Source organism: Schistocerca piceifrons, chromosome 1, assembly GCF_021461385.2.
Source record: "Schistocerca piceifrons isolate TAMUIC-IGC-003096 chromosome 1, iqSchPice1.1, whole genome shotgun sequence".
Classification (NCBI taxonomy): Eukaryota; Metazoa; Arthropoda; class Insecta; order Orthoptera; family Acrididae; genus Schistocerca; species Schistocerca piceifrons.
Genome location: NC_060138.1, coordinates 1,109,662,571 through 1,109,678,009, shown reverse-complemented (window position 1 = coordinate 1,109,678,009; position 15,439 = coordinate 1,109,662,571). Strand labels below are relative to the sequence as shown.

Genomic DNA, 15,439 nt, shown 5'->3' with positions numbered 1-15,439 from the left:
GCCCTTAGGGCGTCAGATGGTTTGGGCCTTCAGCATAATTTAAGAACTGTTTTATGTAAAGCCATTGGTATTCTTTTTAAACCGCTGATATTGAGTCTTAAGTAACGGGCCTTCAGCCGATTTTGAATTTAAGTTGTTTGCTCTTAATGTATCAGATTCTTTGGCCTTCGGCCTAATTAAGGAACTGTTTTTAGATAAGACTTTGCTTTTTAAATTTCTGATTTTGGTTGAGCTTTAAGTTATTGGCTTTCAGCCGTTTTTAAATTAAAGTGGTCTTGGCATGAGATTGTACGGTGCATTCAGCCGCTAAGTAAGCTCCAAAACTAAAGCTGACTTTTGAAAAATTCGGCGACCCAATCATCGTGTAAAGTGATGTGTTGAATGTTTTTGGGAATACCACCATGTGGTGTTGACAGATTACGCTCTAAAAGTCAAACTTGCATACATTAAACATAGTCTGACAGTGTTATGGGTGTCTGTCAAGGCGATGTGTCATTGTAAGCTGTTCAAGGGCGTGGTTTGCTCCTCGAAAACTCCCCAGCTCATCCAGAACATTTAAAGCAAGTTGCCAACCGTCGCACCACTTTGGAACATTTTCAAGATTCGACAATATTTCTACAGCTTCTTTAACATAGTATTTCATTGCAAATAATTCCATTATCTGAGAAGTTTGAGCTTACAACTAATAGTGTCTGTCAGGTCGCTAACGTGCAGCATGAACATTAAGCGTCCCTACATGCTTCCCTGGGACACGCTTCAAGTTACGTCAACAACTACCGACGTCTCTCCAGACGACGTAACACCCTGGGACTTTCCTAGCCAGAAATCCTTAATACAGTGCCACATTACACTTGATATCCCGTACGATCATACTTTCGATAATATACGTAGATGTGGTACTGAGTCAAACGTTACTTGGAAGTGGAGAGATACTACGTCTCACTGACTGCCTTTATTCATAGCTTCCCAGCAGTCACGTGAGAACACAATAAATCTCTTTTCGAAAGGTCTGCGTTTGCGGAATCTGCACTGGCTGGCAGGGAGAAGGCCCTTGTGTTTCAGATACGTCGTTAAGTTCGAGCTCACCATATGCTCCAAAATGAAAAGCGTCCCCTGCCATAAACTTCACAGTGATACCGAGAGAAGATGTACATATGTAGAAATTCAACAAATAATTTCATTGGACCGTCCGTCTTTCGAGCTACTTGATCTGCCTTCTTCCGTTTAATTCTGTCTACATACTTACTTCTTACAACATAGGCTGTTCTCTGGTGCGTTCATTTGTGTCTGTTAGTGTTTGTTTGGTCCAATCGATTTGTATTTGGACCGTTGCGTCAACATGGCAGTGTATGGCGGCAATTGCAGATTAAGTGTAATTTTGTCGGTTTGTGTTTTCTACAATCGGACGAGCTGAAGGTTTCTCAAAACAACAATCTTGAACGTGGATGGCCTTGAAGGTTTGATGGGAAAACAGCCAACCGGTTGCACAAATTTTACTTCATTTACCTGGTTTTGGTACCAACTAAGACGATGATGATATTTGGATTGTGGGGCGCTCAACTGAGCGGTTATCAGCCCCCGTACAAATTCCCAATATTTCATCAGGCCAATCTTTCCACTTGCATGAATCATGATGAAATGATGAGGACAACACAAATACTCAGTCATTTCGAGGGAGGTGAAAATCCCTGACTCCGCCGGGAATCGAATCCGGGACGCCGTGCTCGGGAAGCGAGAACGCGACCCCGAGGCCGCGAGCTGCAGACTGTACCAATTAAGGGCATCTTCGTCATAATGAGCTACAATTACCTATAAAAAAATTAATCAACATATCAGAATAACAAATATGCATAACGTACATAGGTTCCATCGCATCGAGAGGTAATAAAACAATACAAACTGAAGTGCCGAAGTCCATTCAATAAAAGTTTAGTAAAGTCAGTGTTAAAAGCATAAGCAAAGCAAACCACTAGGGCTGGCATCAGACGCAGTAACAGCACTACAGGATGGTAACAGCGCAATGCGCCCCACTTTTGGGACGCGATTGCCGTAGAGCGGCACGCGAGAAAACATCTATGTTACAAATGAAAATAATTACTACAACAGAACTAGCTAAATAACGGACGTATAATAGTAGATAATAAAAGAATGATACAAGAAATGCTGCACGTTGAAACAACAGTTCTTACACATCATCTGTCGAGTGCATAAAGCATTAAAGTGCTCAATATGAGTAGAATTAACACAGCAGGAATAGCAGCCATGGAATACAATAAAAACAATTAAAAGAGCAGGAAAACTATGTTTCAGAGCTGTCTGTATGAAGACCGACAACCAGGGAACGGCAGTAACTGCTAAAATAAATTCGTAGTCAAGTCTGCTGTAGACGGACATAATGTCATGTACCTAGAATGTAACTGAAAACGTACACTAACAAAACAATTAATTTTTGAAAAATTCTTCCTTCAAAGAATTAGCGAAGATGCCTGCCACTGGGCTGCCCACTGCAAAGCCGTCAGGTTGTTTGTACATTATTCCATTAAATTCAAAGTAATTGTATTTCTGCACTGTTTCTAGCAAACAATGAGACCACTAATTTGTTCGCAACAAATACATTTTTAAAGGTATTCTTTACTTTACTACAGGAAAAATGTAAGGATATTGAGGCATATCTCTCTAGGGGTAAGATAGATACTGCCTACAGGAAAATCAAAGTGGAAAAAAGAGAACCACTTGGATGAATATCAAGAGCTCAGATGGAAACCCAGTTCTAAGCAAAGAAGGGAAAGCAAAAAGGTGGAAGGAGTATATAGAAGGTCTATACAAGGATGATGTACTTGAAGACAATATTATGGAAATGGAAGAGGACGTAGATGAAGATGAAATGGGAGATATGATACTGCGTGAAGAGTTTGACAGAGCACTGAAAGACCTAAGTGGAAACAAGGCCCGGGAGTAGACAATATTCTATTAGAACTACTGACAGCCATGGGAGAGCCAGTCCTGGCAAAACTCTACCATCTGCTGAGCAAGATTTGTGAGACAGGCGAAATTCCCCCAGACTTCAAGAAGAATATAATAATTTCAAACCCAAAAAAAGCACGTGTCGACAGATGTGAAAATTACCGAACTATCAGTTTAATGGGTCACGGCTGCAAAATACTAACGCGAATTCTTTACAGACGAATGGAAAAATTGGTAGAAGCCGACCTCTGGGAAAATCAGTTTGGATTCCGCAGAAATTTTGGAACACGTGAGGCAATACTGACCCTACGACTTATCTTATAAGATAGACTAAGGAAAGGCAAACCTACGTTTGTAGCATTTGTAGACATAGAGAAAGCTTTTGCAATGTTGACTGGACTGCTCTCTTTCAAATTCTGAAGGTGGCAGGGGTAAAATACAGGGAGCGAAAGCTGTTTACAATTTGTACAGAAACCAGATGGCAGTTACAAGATTCAAAAAATGGTTCAAATGGCTCTGAGCACTATGCGACTTAACTTCTGAGGTCATCAGTCGCCTAGAACTTAGAACTAATTAAACCTAACTAACCTAAGGACATCACACACATCCATGCCCGAGGAAGGATTCGAACCTGCGACTGTAGCGGCCGCTCGGCTCCAGACTGTAGCGCCTAGAACCGCACGGCCACCCCGGCCGGCTTACAAGGTGCGAGGGGTATGAAAGGGAGACAGTGGTTGGGAAGGGAGTGAGACAGGTTTGAAGCCTATCCCCAGTGTTATTCAATCTGTATATTGAGCAAGCAGTATGGAAAACAAAAGAACAATTCGGAGTAGGAATTAAAATCCATGGAGAAGAAACAAAAACTTTGAGGTTCACCGATGACATTGTAATTCTATCAGAGACCGCAAAGGACTTGGAATAGCAGCTGAACGGAATGGACAATGTCTTGAAAGGAGGATATAAGATTAACATCAACAAAAGCAAAACGAAGATAATGGAAAGTAAACGAATTAAATCGGGTGGCGCTGAGGCAAATAGATTAGGAAATGAGAGACATAATGTAGTAAAGGACTTTTGCTATTTGGGGAGCAAAATAACTGATGATGGTCGAAGTAGAGAGGATATAAAATGTAGACTGGCAATGGCAAGGAAAGTGTTTCTGAAGAAGAGAAATGTGTTAACATCTAGTTAAATGCCAGGAAGTCGTTTATGAAAGTATTTGTATGGAGTGTAGCCATGTGTGGAAGTGAAACGTGGACGATAAATAGTTTGGACAAGAAGAGAATAGAAGCTTTCGGAATGTGGTGCTACAAATGAATGTTGAAGATTAGAGGGTTCAAATGGTTCAAATGGCTCGGAGCACTATGGGACTCAACTGCTGGGGTCATTAGTCCCCTAGAACTTAGAACTAGTTAAACCTAACTAACCTAAGGACATCACAAACAGCCATGCCCGAGGCAGGATTCGAACCTGCGAACGAAGCGGTCTCGCGGTTCCAGACTGCAGCGCCTTTAACCGCACGGCCACTTCGGCCGGCGAAGATTAGAGGGGTAGATCCAAAACTAAAGAGGAGGTATTGAATAGGATTGGGGAGAAGAGGAGTTTGTGGCACAACGTGACTAGAAGAAGGGATCGGTTGGTAGGACATGTTCTGAGGCATCAAGGGATTACCAATTTAGTATTGGTGGGCAGTGTGGAGGGTAAAACTCATTGAGGGAGACCAAGGGATTACCAATTTAGTATTGGTGGGCAGTGTGGAGGGTAAAACTCATTGAGGGAGACCAAGAGATGAATACACTAAACAGATTCAGAAGGGTTTAGGTTGCAGTAGGTACTGGGAGATGAAGGAGCTTGCACAGGATAGAGCAGCGTGGAGATCTGCATCAAGCCAGTCTCTGGACTGAAGACCACAACAACAACATGTTATTCTTGATGATTGTTTGAACTGGTGTACGTAAGTAGCCGTTACTTGCGCACATGTAATCGTAAATGCAAACCTGGGTATGTGAACTGACAACCTAAGTGCGCTATTGAGCACAACGCCACATCACTTACATGAAATTGAAGATAATACTATGTGTGTGTGTGTGTGTGTGTGTGTGTGAAAACCGATCTCATTCATAAGCAAATAAATAAGCAAACCAATAATTTCACGCTCAGTAGGCTTGGTCAGTGCAAAACGTTTGAAAAAAAAATCGTAACTGTATTTAAAGACAATTGTAATGTCGACCATTATAAGAAAACACAGGAAAACTTCTGCAGTGACATATGACCCTGGTAAAATAAAGAGAATGGCAAAACCTACATTGCCGAAAGGAAACGAAACAGTCAAGTATTATGTATCTCACCTGCACAGTAATACTCCGAAACAGCTATATATTAAAAACTACAGTTGGTCCATCTCGACACAGAATGCCATAGAAACACATGACAACCTCTAAGTGGAACTTATCAAAGAAAACAATTACAGACCCTAATACGAAAATTCATTTAATCTGATAACTTCCACGGTTCAGCAAATTAACTCAGGTGATCAGTTCAGTAGAATAATTATCAAAAACACGACTGTGACGAGGATGGAATGGACCAACAACACAAATCTACAAAAACAAACTTTTTAACTCATCAAATAATACCTTGTTCTTCATTTCAAAAGCCTTTCTTCGTCCTTATGCTATCCAGCCATTGTTGTGACTCATCATTCCTCCTCGTAATAAATCTGCAACTCACATAGTTCCAAAAATGCGACCACGCATTACACTGTATACTCAACGAAAAAAAATCCGACTGCTGTAAATTGCAGCTGTCCATTACCGGCTGTCAAAGATTCTACGACTCCACAGTGCTGCCAACACAGACACAGATACTGTTGCTTAACAACTGTTTCTCTGGCCGCAGTTCTTCGAATATATCATTTTCCTTTATAAATATTAACACATCCAACAACATCACCAAACAATAGCCATCTTACACCGGTACATTGCTGTTCAAATTGGTAATATCGAATGAAAGTTATTTTATATCTTGACCGCATTCTAAGGTCTTAATCTGATTTACTAGAGGCTGGTTTTTAGTGACTGAGTAAATATTTTGAAATACGAATGACATTTTTATATTGTAGTTAAGAAATTTTGCGCAATTGTGATTAGCATTGTTCATACTATTCGTGATTGGTCGAACTGGATGAAGCAATCGTATGTACTTTGTACTGTGAGTGCAATTTTGGGGCATGTGAATTCATATTAACTATCTGTTTTTTTATGGAATTCTTCGAGGAAATGCTTAGCGTCGCCAATAAATGATTTAATTTCTTTTCGTAATGCAGGAATTGGGTTCACGTTAGATCCTGAAATGCTGTTTCCTCAAAAAACTTTAAAGTCTTTGTTACATGTTCGCGCTTAATGGCAATAACTGAAGCATTACACTTGTCTGATTTCGAATTGAGGGCTTCATTTTTTTTAAGTTTGACATTAATGTTTTTAATCACTTTTAGAGTGAACGCGTTGTCTAAGGGTAATGCCTCTCATTAGTAATGAAAACGTCCTCGGTCATAAATTTCGAATAAAAACCACCAGCAAGAGAGGCCACAGACTTGCGGCTAACAAGTCACCCTCGTTCTGCCAACGGCCTTGTCAAAGAGGGCAGATGAGCGGACAGAGGTTCGGAGCAAGCTCTTGCCCTCGGAGTAGAAAAATGCCCCTGAAAAATGGAATAATCACCAATGATTAACGGCATGAGAATGCAGAAGGCAACTATTGCATTAAATACACATAACGTATATCCACAGGACATGTGGCCTGAAACTAAAAGTGTCTTGATGATCTTTCCATTGGCAAACGATTCCGGACTAGTCCCCCATTCCGATCTCCGCGTGGGGATTGCGAAAGGGAGGTGATCATGCGAAAAAATTAAATAACCAACGAAAGGGTAACGTTCTACGAATCGATGTGTGAAATGTAAGGAGGCTGCACGTTGTAGGAAAGCTAGAAGATCTGAACAGGGAGCTGTTAAGGATCAGTCTAGATATAGTGATTCTCAGTGAAGCGAAGTGGGAAGAAGGCAAGGATTTCAGGTCAGACGAATTTAACGTAATAAGAATTGCAGCACAAAATGGTATTAACGGGAGTAGGATTCGCCATGAATAGGAAGGTAGTGCAGAGAGTGAGTTATTGTGAACAGTTCCGTGATAGGGTTATTCTCATCAGAATCGACAACAAACACCGACAACAAAAGTTCAGGTATACATGCCAACGTCGCAAACAGAAGATGAAGAGGCAGAAATTCAGAACATGAAAAACTAATAGTCATGGGCGACTTCAGCACGGTGGTACGGCAATGAGTGGAAGAAGGGGTTATGTGAGAATACGGGTTTAGCTGGCTTCTGTGGCCGAGCGGTTCTAGGCGCTTCCGTCCGGAACCGCGCTGCTGTTACGGTCGCAGGTTTGCATCCTGCCTCGGGCGTGGATGTGTGTGATGTCTTTAGGTTAGTTAGATTGAAGTAGTTCTAAGTCTAGGGGACTGATGACCTCAGGTGTTAAGACCCATAGTTCTTAGAGCCATTTGAACCATTTTGAATACGGATTTGGTAATAGAAATCAGAGAGAAGGAAGGGTAATTGAGTTTTCCAATAAATTTCAGCTTGTAATAACAAACACTCTGTTCAAGAATGAAGAGAGGAGTAGATATACTTGGTAAAGGCCTGCAGACACAGTAATGTTTCAGTTACATTACGTCATGGTCAGATGGAGATAGCCGGCCGGTGTGGCCGTGCGGTCTAGGCGCTTCAGTCTGGAACCGCGTGACCGCTCCGGTCGCAGGTTCAAATCCTGCTTCGGGCATGGATGTGTGTGATGTCCTTAGGTTAGTTAGGTTTAAGTAGTTCTAAGTTCTAGGGGACTGATGACCACAGCAGTTAAGTCCCAGTGCTCAGAGCCATTTGAACCATTCAGATGGAGATTACGAAATCAGGTATAATGTCTAGCGAGGAACAGATATAGACTGAGGTCACAACTTAGTAATCATGAAGGGTTGGGTAAAGTTTAAGAGAGTAGTCAGGAAGAATCGAAGAAATAAGCTACGAAATTACTAAGGAATGAAGACATCGTACGCTTGAAGTTCTCTGAGTCTATAGACATTGCAATACAGAAAACCTCAGCAGGCCGTTCATTTAGAGACAAATGGACATATTCCAAAAGAGTTATCACAGACGTTGGAGACAAAAACTTGGTGCTAGTGAAGTAACTGCGAGAAATCCATGGTTAAAAGAAGAACTACTTAGTGATCGACGAAAGAAGAAAGTGCACAAATTTTCAGGGAACTTCAGGAACAGAGAAATACAAACTACTAACGAATTAAATAAACAGGAAGCTAAGCGAAATGGCTGCATGAATAATGTGAAGTAACAGAAATAACTGACAGAAGGAGTGACTCGCCATACAGAAAAGTCGAAACAAACTTAGGCGAAATTAAAAGCAAGGGTGGTACCATGAAGAGTGCAATGGGAATGCCCTGTTAAATGTGGAAGGGCGAATAGGTGGAAGCAGTAAACCGAAGGCCTCTATGATGAAGAGAGCTTGTCTGATGACGTGACAGAAGAAGAAACAGGAGACGATAAGGAAGAGATACGGGATCCAGTATTAGAAACGGAATTTTAAAAGGCTCTGGAAGACTTAAAATCAAATAAGGGAGAAGGGATGGATAACATTCCATCGGTATTTTTAAAATCATTTGGGCATTGGCAACACCCAAACGACCATTCACGTTGGTGCGCAGGATGTGTGACACTGGATAAATGCCATCAGATTTTCGGAAAAACATGATCCATGCAGTTCCGAAGATTGCAACAGCCGAAAAGTGCGAGTTATCGCACAATCAGCTTAAAAGTTCATACATCCTAGTCGCTAACAATAATATACAGAGGAAGTGAAAATAAAACTGGGGGTCAGTTAGATGACCATTAGTTTGGCTTTAGGAAAGGGAAAGGCACTGCAGAAGTAGCTCTGACGTTGCGGCTGATAATCAAAGCAAGACTGAAGAAAATTTAAGACATGGCCATAAGATATGTCAACCTTGAAAAGGCTTTCTACAATGTAAATTGGTGCATGATGTTCGACATTATGAGAAAAATGGGGGTAAGGTGTAGGGAAATACGGATGATATACGATATGTACAAGAATCAATAGGGAACAATAAGGGTGGAAGATCAAGTACGAAGTGTTCGAATTGAAAAGAGTGTGAGATAGGGATGTAGTCTTCCGCCCCTACTGTTCAGTGTATACATCGAAGAAGCAATGAGGGAAATAAAGGTTCGAGAGGGGGATTAAAATTCAACGTGAAAGGATATCAGCGATAGGTTTTGCTGTTGACGTTGCTATCATCAGTGAAATGGGGACGTATTATAGGATCTATGTGCTGAATGTGGCATGAGAGTAAGTCGAAGTAAATGATGAGAAGTAGCAGAAATGAGAATAGAGAGAAACTTAACATCAGGATCAATGATACGAAGTAGAAGAAGCTAAGGAATTCTGCTACCTATGCATCAAGGAGGGTACAGGAAGCAAACTAGCACAGGCAAAAAGGGCATAAAGGGCATTCCTGGCCAAGAGAAGTCTGCTAGTATCAAACATAAACCTTAATTTGAAGAAGTTTCTGAGAATGTATGGTGGTGAAACATGTACTGTGAGAAGACAGGAAAAGAGCAAGATCGAAGCATCTGAGATGTAGTGCTACGGAAGAATGTTGAAATTTAGGTGGACTGATAAGGTAAGAAACGAGGAGGTTCTCCACAGAATCGGAGACGAAAGGAATATGTGAAAAACACTGACAAGAAAAAGGAACAGAATGGCAGGACCTGTGTCAAGACATCCGGGAAATACTTCCATGGTACTAGAGGGAGCTGTAGAGGGTAAAAGTTGTAGAGAAAGACAGAGACTGGAATTCATCCAGAAATAACTGAGGCCGTTGATTGCAAATGCTACTCTGAGATGAGAAGCTTGGTACAGGAGATGAATTCATGGCGTGCTGCAACAAAGCGTGCGGAAGACTGATAACTCAAAATTAAAAAAGTCGTTATCAAACAAACATTGACTTTTAACTAAATTTTTGTTAGAAATGTTACATAAGTCATAGGCTATCCTTATTTGAAGAGAAATTTTCCAATTTAATACTGTCAAGACCCACCACATTTGACACATTTGCAATGTGACACATTTGCAATGTGACACATTTGGCATTATTGCATTTAAAATTGTTTTCTAAGAGTGATGATTCTTCACGCGGAAAATGTATTTCTGTCTTATTTGAAGATACACTTCTGGAAATTGAAATAAGAACACCGTGAATTCATTGTCCCAGGAAGGGGAAACTTTATTGACACATTCCTGGGGTCAGATACATCACATGATCACACTGACAGAACCACAGGCACATAGACACAGGCAACAGAGCATGCACAATGTCGGCACTAGTACAGTGTATATCCACCTTTCGCAGCAATGCAGGCTGCTATTCTCCCATGGAGACGATCGTAGAGATGCTGGATGTAGTCCTGTGGAACGGCTTGCCATGCCATTTCCACCTGGCGCCTCAGTTGGACCAGCGTTCGTGCTGGACGTGCAGACCGCGTGAGACGACGCTTCATCCAGTCCCAAACATGCTCAATGGGGGACAGATCCGGAGATCTTGCTGGCCAGGGTAGTTGACTTACACCTTCTAGAGTACGTTGGGTGGCACGGGATACATGCGGACGTGCATTGTCCTGTTGGAACAGCAAGTTCCCTTGCCGGTCTAGGAATGGTAGAACGATGGGTTCGATGACGGTTTGGATGTACCGTGCACTATTCAGTGTCCCCTCGACGATCACCAGTGGTGTACGGCCAGTGTAGGAGATCGCTCCCCACACCATGATGCCGGGTGTTGGCCCTGTGTACCTCGGTCGTATGCAGTCCTGATTGTGGCGCTCACCTGCACGGCGCCAAACAAGCATACGACCATCATTGGCACCAAGGCAGAAGCGACTCTCATCGCTGAAGATGACACGTCTCCATTCGTCCCTCCATTCACGCCTGTCGCGGCACCACTGGAGGCGGGCTGCACGATGTTGGGGCGTGAGCGGAAGACGGCCTAACGGTGTGCGGGACCGCAGCCCAGCTTCATGGAGACGGTTGCGAATGGTCCTCGCCGATACCCCAGGAGCAACAGTGTCCCTAATTTGCTGGGAAGTGGCGGTGCGGTCCCCTACGGCACTGCGTAGGATCCTACGGTCTTGGCGTGCATCCGTGCGTCGCTGCGGTCTGGTCCCAGGTCGACGGGCACGTGCACCTTCCGCCGACCACTGGCGACAACATCGATGTACTGTGGAGACCTCACGCCCCACGTGTTGAGCAATTCGGCGGTACGTCCACCCGGCCTCCCGCATGCCCACTATACGCCCTCGCTCAAAGTCCGTCAACTGCACATACGGTTCACGTCCACGCTGTCGTGGCATGCTACCAGTGTTAAAGACTGCGATGGAGCTCCGTATGCCACGGCAAACTGGCTGACACTGACGGCGGCGGTGCACAAATGCTGCGCAGCCAGCGCCATTCGACGGCCAACACTGCGGTTCCTGGTGTGTCCGCTGTGCCGTGCGTGTGATCATTGCTTGTACAGCCCTCTCGCAGTGTCCGGAGCAAGTATGGTGGGTCTGACACACCGGTGTCAATGTGTTCTTTTTTCCATTTCCAGGAGTGTATATTAAAATCTGACTTTTGAAAGCTATTAGTAACAAAATATTTTGGCACAGTTAAAACACATTGAAGCTTAGCGAATTTCTTTTCACAGTTACTGTAAATAAGAGTTGTACTGTTATCTTACCCATGGTTAGTAAAATTCCAGACATATCAGTCTGATAATTTAATTCATAAGAAAACTTTTTGTAAGTTCTATGTGCAGAAAGAAAGCTTCTTCATTTAGTCTGTCACCTTGCAAAGAGAACTGATTTTTATCGGAAATTACTTTGTGTTCTATGCTCTTAAAAGTTGTTGGTTCTTTCATACACTGCCTGAAGGTTCAGAATGGCTTTTACGTGACTGGGTTACAATCCCATTTCTTCACAACGCATGTTATAAATAATTACTGTACATTTGTATAGTAATTTTCCTCTTACGTCTTTGTACTTTGTCACAGCCTTGTATACTTGGGCTAGGAAAAATCTGACAACCCGTTGATTTATTACAGCGGATCTAGATTTCAACTGTAGCATAGTCATATTTAGCGCACACAACACGTATAAGCAATATTGGTTGAAGTAGAACATGCAAGAGTCCCAGACTCCAGCATGCTCTACGTCAATCAATAGTGTTTACTACGTGACACTTTGGACTAATGCTGCCAGTGTTTATATGCATTGAAGAAGATTATGTAGTATTTGAAATCTAGATCTGTTTTAAGAAACGACGGACGTCACCATAGATTGTCTATGTAAGAAATGTCAATACATGCACGAGAGTTAAAAAGTGAGTAAATGATCAGATGGCTAAAACATTGCAAGTCACAGCTCACTGATCATTTTATGCACTAAAACAACAATAAACAGAGATGCAGCACATAACCAGACTACATCAGAACACACCAAGTAAAGGATTTTTACGATTTCCTCCACTCAGAATCCCGCGTTCTTTCTAGAGCACTTCCCACCACACGCAATAACACACGCACATATACAGGGTGTTACAAAAAGGTATGGCCAAACTTTCAGGAAACATTCCTCACACACAAAGAAAGAAAATATGTTATGTGGATATGTGTCCGGAAACGCTTACTTTCCATGTTAGAGCTCATTTTATTACTTCTCTTCAAATCACAATCATGGAATGGAAACACACAGCAACAGAACGTACCAGCGTGACTTCAAACACTTTATTACAGGAAATGTTCAAAATGTCCTCCGTTAGCGAGGATACATGCATCCACCCTCCGTCGCATGGAATCCCTGAAGCTCTGATGCAGCCCTGGAGAATGGCGTATTGTATCACAGCCGTCCACAATACGAGCACGAAGAGCCTCTACATTTGGTACCGTGGTTGCGTAGACAAGAGCTTTCAAATGCCCCATAAGTGAAAGTAAGTGAAAGTTAAGAGGGTTGAGGTCAGGAGAGCGTGGAGGCTATGGAATTGGTCCGCCTCTACCAATCCATCGGTCACCGATCTGTTGTTGAGAAGCGCACGAACACTTCGACTGAAATGTGCAGGAGCCCCATCGTGCATGAACGACATGTGTCGTACTTGTAAAGGCACATGTTCTAGCAGCACGGGTAGAGTATCCCGTATGAAATCATGATAATGTGCTCCATTGAGTGTAGGTGGAAGAACATGGGGCCCAATTAAGACATCACCAACAATGCCAGCCCAAACGTTCACAGAAAATCTGTGTTGATGACGTGATTGCACAATTGCGTGCGGATTCTCGTCAGCCCACACATGTTGATTGTGAAAATTTACAATTTGATCACCTTGGAATGAAGCCTCATCCGTAAAGAGAACATTTGCACTTAAATGAGGATTGACACATTGTTGGATGAACCATTCGCAGAAGTGTACCCGTGGAGGGCCATCAGCTGCTGATAGTGCCTGCACACGCTGTACATGGTGCGGAAACAACTGGTTCTCCCGTAGCACACTCCATATAGTGACATGGTCAACGTTACCTTGTACAGCAGCAACTTCTCTGACACACAGCGACATTTTATGACACTGTAAACAATAAATGCACAAACCCAACACACATAGAAAGAATAAAAGTGAACTGCTCCATTGAAATGTGTTCGAAAACTCCTAAAATCGGACAGCCTTGAGTATGCAGGCCAACTAAGTACGTCTCCATGGAAACAAAAATGGAGATCACAAAATCGTGGAACGGATGGCCTTTGTAGTCTGGTCCCTTCAACCCCACAAAGCAACCAACCACAAAATAGTAATAAAGCGCCCCCAGCGCAACGAGGGTCCGCTATAAGCCAGGATGGTGTGAGCGAGTGGTGGAGGCGAGATGGGAAAACCCGGGAGGCTCCAGAGAAAGGCGGCTGCAAAGTTAACAATTTCATATTTGAAGCATCTGCGATATGTAGCACACCAGTTAAAAGTAAAGTCGTATGACATGAATGGCTGAGACCCCCTGAAGAATAGACTCAACCTACTAATTGGAAAGATTTTACGTATACTTCATGCCGCAGGCACCTTTTCTTCACTAAGTAGGAGAACTATGTAAGTGTATCTGTGAAGAGTAGGTGACTGCAACGGGTGTGTGTATAGTGTAGTGTTGTGTGTTGAAGGTGATGAGAGAAGGAAAAGGGTGAAACCCACTGTCAACACATAGCCCACTCCTCTCTAACAGCACTGCGGGGGACACCGAGCTGAACATTTCCATCCAACGAATAAATCACCATCAACAGTGTCACATGCTCTCACTTGATGAGATACTGTGGTGAGGTTTGGTATTTAAACCAGGACATAGGCGCAATGTCTGGTGATCAAAAACTTTATGCCACCACCTCTCCTCCTGCTTGCCAGAAACTGGCAGTGAAAATTTCTTCCGCCACCGGCATTCGAACCACGCAGATAGCACACCAGGTTAGTGGCTGCTGGCCTCTGAGTTCTGCTGGTCTGGCTGCTTGCACTCCCCGGATTTCCTGAGGGGAGCCTCCACTGTGCGCCAGCGGCCTCGTTGAGTAAGCTGGCGGTGAGGCTTCCACACCACCGGTGTGTAACCTGAGTACGCTGTATCTGCAGCAGCCTGTGTGTCGCCTCAGCTGCGTCAAAGTGAGGAAAGACCTCCCCCCCCTCCCCACCCCCCACAGTGAGGTGTTCATTGTGCAGTGGCGGAATATGGCTAGTATGCATGGGGAACAATCCGCTGTTCCGGGGCAGGTGTCAGACATGTTGCTGGATCTGGGATGGCTCCCATAGATCAGTTGTCCCGCCATTGCCTCAAGCTGGTGACTTCTACTGGCAGTACCACGAGTCGACCTCAGCTGCCAAAGCGCTCTCATCCTGGTAGAGTTGTGTCAGAATAATTTCATTACAAAATGCCCAGTAGTTACAGTTGTAGCAGCACTCATGTTATGCATATTCACCACTACCAGTCATATACCCACACTCGTCAGCACTGCTGCAATACGCGGGTCAGGCTCACAGTAATATGCCCATATATGGTCGTTGTGCTGTATCACCTTTACCTACAATTGAGACCCAGTTCCTTGGGTTTACTTTAAAATGACTTCCATATTATTATACCACATCCTCGTACAAAAGACAGAAAAAATATATAACCAAAAGAACTGGTGGCTTGCCCACGTGGGTATACACTGCTGAGCCAAAACATTATGACCACTTCCTTAATATATTGTTTGCCCGTCTTTGGAACAAAATATATCTCTGATTCTGTGTAGAAGGGATCCGATAGTTTGTTGGTAGGTTTGTGAAGGTATGTGGCATTAGAACTC

General features: G+C 43.2%; 1 protein-coding gene across 3 annotated transcripts in view; it reads left to right on the top strand.

The window, feature by feature from the left end:
• LOC124798990 (caspase-1-like) overlaps window positions 1-15,439 on the top strand; it is a 135,000-nt gene that overhangs the window by 47,482 nt on the left and 72,079 nt on the right. The gene's annotated exons all lie outside the window — the stretch shown is intronic.